Consider the following 3,920-nt stretch of genomic DNA (forward strand, 5'->3'; position numbering starts at 1 on the left):
CCCACCGGCCCTCTCAATACTCTCGATCCCCGAGGCCCCACCTTGCGGGGACTTCAAACGCGCCGGTCACCCGGCGCCCGGCTTTCATCCCCGCACAGCGGGCATTGTTTGCGGGACTTCACAGAGATGCTAATGCCGGGGCCGCGGGCCAGCGGCTGGGGAGGCCGGCAGAGGGCACGGAAGGGTGAGAGGGTTCGCGGGCCTGGTCTGGGGGCCTTAGGGAATGCCACACGGGCAGCTCTCCTGGGGATCGGGGTCTTCCGCCGTGCCTGGGCCGCATCCCGCTTGGAAAGCCGCGGACACGGACGCGTGGCGTTGGGCCCTGGCTGGCGGCGGCTGGCGCCCAAGCTGGAAGGAACGAGCAGTGGCCCAGAGATGCTTGGCGAGGACTCAGGTGGGCCCAGAGAGCTTCCAACCTCGCCCGGAGACCATGCGACAGGGGAGAGGCTGGCTAAGACTCCTAGGGGCGCCTGGAGTTCCAGAGCCCTCCAACTGGCCTTCCTAACCAGGGCCCCAGCTCCCGGCTCCTCCCGAAGGCACCCGACCCCCCACAGGGGCGTTGTCTTTTAAAAGGGTTTGCCACGAGTGAGCGCGCATCGATTTAACCCTTTAGAAGCCACGCTGGAGAGAGTAAGTGGGTGTGTGGCCCAGGAACTACCCGGCTGGGGACGCCCGTCGGACTTTAACTTCTGCCAGATGGATTGCAAACAGCTATTGCTGTTAGTGAGAACTCCGTTTCTCCTTCATGGAGAAATAACCCGCAAAGCAGGGCCCACATTTCCTCTGGTTATTTCCCCTCTGATGAGAAAACGAAAAGAAAAGGCTGTCACAGACGGGCAGGATGCTGCAGGAATGGGAGGGAGAGGCCAGGCTAGGTGAGCAGGGAGACTCCCCCCACCCCCTTGCAGAGCCTAACACCTGCTCCAGGTGGAACCCCGGGAAAGGTCACTGCAAAAAGTTGGCTCAGAAACAAGCTGCTCTGGAAGGCTCCAAGGCATGTCTGTGACTGACGGACCCCACCCAGATGAGGTGGCCTTAAGGACAGCTTCCTCGAGAGACCACCTTGGGGCTGGCTGGTGGCCTGGGCGCTGGACTCCCACATAGTCCTCTACGGTTTGAGTCCTGGGCCTGGCAGCTTGCATTCTGTTTCCTTCTCTCTTCCCCCTCACTCTCTAGTCAAATGAAAATGAATAAAGTTAAATAATTCTTTCAAGAGAGAGAGAGAGACCACCTTAAGTGACAGTCTTTTCCAAGGAGAGAACAGAAGGGGAGTGTGTGTTGGAAGTGGAGGGAAGGGGACCCAGTCTACATATCGATAAGGAAAGAAGGCAAGTTAGATGCAGTAACTGCGAACAGTTAACACGTTACTGCACACCGAGCACCTGGCCTGCAGCCAGGGAAGTGTGAGAGTTAGGGAAGCGGGCTGCTCTGAAACCACAGAAACCACAGCCCGCCAGGGCCGCAGTGCACTTCCACCCCGAGGGAAGACCCAGGGTAAGATCTGCTGGCTGCAGGCCTTGAAAGCCACCAAGAACCAGAGCCAAGGAGAAGGAAAGTTGACAGAGACTGAACGCCACCACCATCTTCCAGACTCTTGGACCCTCTCTTAGCTGGGTCCCAAGGGTGGGGTGGAGGTCACAGTCTCACACTGGGCTGAACCAGCTTCCTTTGATGAGACTTGAGAGAGGGGACCTGGGCTGGAGGGATATAAAAGGGTGTAAGTTCCTTGCCAGAGAAGGTGTGGAGCGTGGAGCGAGGCTGGCGCCCGTGTTTTTTGGGCTGTGATGGTTCCCACTGTCTCGCGTGCCTTTGATACACAGCCTCCTCTTGACGGTGATCACAGAGATGATTGGGAGTGGTGACCTCTTTGGCCTTTGAAACAGGAGAACCTTTAAGTTTTCTGCCTTTGTCATCTGAAAAAATGCAGAGGACTCGATTTGCATGACCTTGCTGCAGAGGATGATGTCTCCCTTGGAGGTGTGGCCTGAAGTTCCCAAACTTTAAGGCAAGGAGCCAGGAGTGAGGTCAGAGAACAAGCCCTAGAATCCCCAAATATTTTCAGCCAGCAACCAACTTGCTGGAGTCTATGTAGATCAAATAGAAATCAGGGATGAGGAGAGAGTAGTTCTTTGAGCCGCAGTGGGGAGGATCCAGAAAACTGCAGAACAAGGTCCCTCACACATCCCTAGGGGACACCTCTGGGTTTGGCAGCAGAGTGAAAGCATTTTGCATGGGGCATGTTGTCTGTGCGTGCGTGTTGAGGGAGCTCCCCCGAACGAGCACAGAGTTAGAGAAAAGGTGTTCACACTTGGCTACCGAGTATTTACGCTGCACAATGACTTTAAAACACCCCTGCAGGGGAAGTTCTTCCCGTGGACTGTGTGTCATCCCCTGCAGTTCCTTTGCACATGGAGTCAGGCCACACTCGGGCAATTGCTTCCTGCAGGGGACATAGCCATTGACACCAAAGAGGGACTCAGGGCTGCTGCTGGGGGCTCCTGTGGGTGTCGGATGCCTGTTCGGACCAGGCCCAGCAGGGCAGAGGTGAAGGCTTTGTGAATGGGCCCCTTCCAGGCAGCCTGCCCCAGCTCTCCTTCTGGGCATATGAGAAAGATTAGTCTCTGCTGGAAAATGAACCACGAGCCAGAAGCAACCCGGCTTGTCTGTGCCTGGACGAACCTTCTGTTCCCTGAAGTCTGTGACAATAATGAACAGGAAGCGTTACAAAGAGCAGAAACTGATCATGATAGCTCAGAAAATGAGGTTGGGGGAGTGTCCTGTGATCGAGTTGAATGCATTCAGAGTTTAGGGGCTTGCCCCTTCACCTATCTACCCACCTCAGTCCCCTCAGCCTCCTCCTCCAAAAAGATGGTGTTTTAAAATATGCTTTCTGTTCTGGGACCAGCAGTTAACGTAATGGTTATGTCACTGGACTTCCACGTAGTTGACCGCGGTTCTCTTCCCAGACCCGGTGGCTTAAAACTCACACCGGGCGCGTATGCGTGCGTGCCCAAGATCCCCAAGAGGAGAAAGGAGGAGGAGGGATTGCTGCGTGGCTATCCCCCGGGTGTGTGTGTGTGTGTGATTTCTCGCTTCCTGTCTCTATGTCTCTCTCTGTCTTTCTGGCGAGCACATGTGCCCTATAGCAGAAAAACCTCTCAAAAAAAAAAAAAGAATCTGCTAGTCTGCTTGCTGTTCTTAGTCTGCCTCTTGACCATTATAATTTCCCCGTTTCCCATAGACACACTTAAAGAGCAAACATAACAAAACCTGAAAAACCAAGAAACCTTGGTACCAGCAGTTAGCATAATGGCTATGTCGCTGGCCTCCCATGTAGTCGACCGCGGGTCAAGTCCTGGACTCGGCGGCTTAAACTCACACTGGGCACATGTGTGTGTGTGTGTCCCCAAGATCCCGAGAGGAGAATGGAGGAGAAGGGATTGCAGCGTGGCCATCCCCTCTGGGGGGTGATTTCTCACTTTCTGTCTCTCTATGTCTCTCTCTGTCTTTCTGGCGAGCACATGTGCCCTATAGCAAAAAACTCTAAAAAAATAAATAAATAATAAATAGAAAAACCAAGAAACCTTAAGAGATGAGAAACTTCTTAGTTTAACATCATTCTAACAAAAAATGGCTTGAAATTCAGTTCATTCAGAAGATTGGAAGTTCTTTGGGAATTTATACATTAAAATATAATGAGCTGAATAATCTTTTGTACAAACCAAATTTTATATGACATATATGTTTACTCATTTAAAATAAGTTTTATCGTGTATATTTAAGGTAGACCACAAGACACATAATACATAAAGTGGTTACTATAGTGGGACAAATACACGTATTCATCATCTCACATAGTTACTCATATTTTATTTTAATAATTTAAATTATGTCATATTTGTAAACAGAACTCAAATAAG

The sequence above is a fragment of the Tupaia chinensis genome, unplaced genomic scaffold, assembly GCF_000334495.1.
Source record: "Tupaia chinensis unplaced genomic scaffold, TupChi_1.0 Scaffold000030_1, whole genome shotgun sequence".
NCBI classification, from domain to species: domain Eukaryota; kingdom Metazoa; phylum Chordata; class Mammalia; order Scandentia; family Tupaiidae; genus Tupaia; species Tupaia belangeri.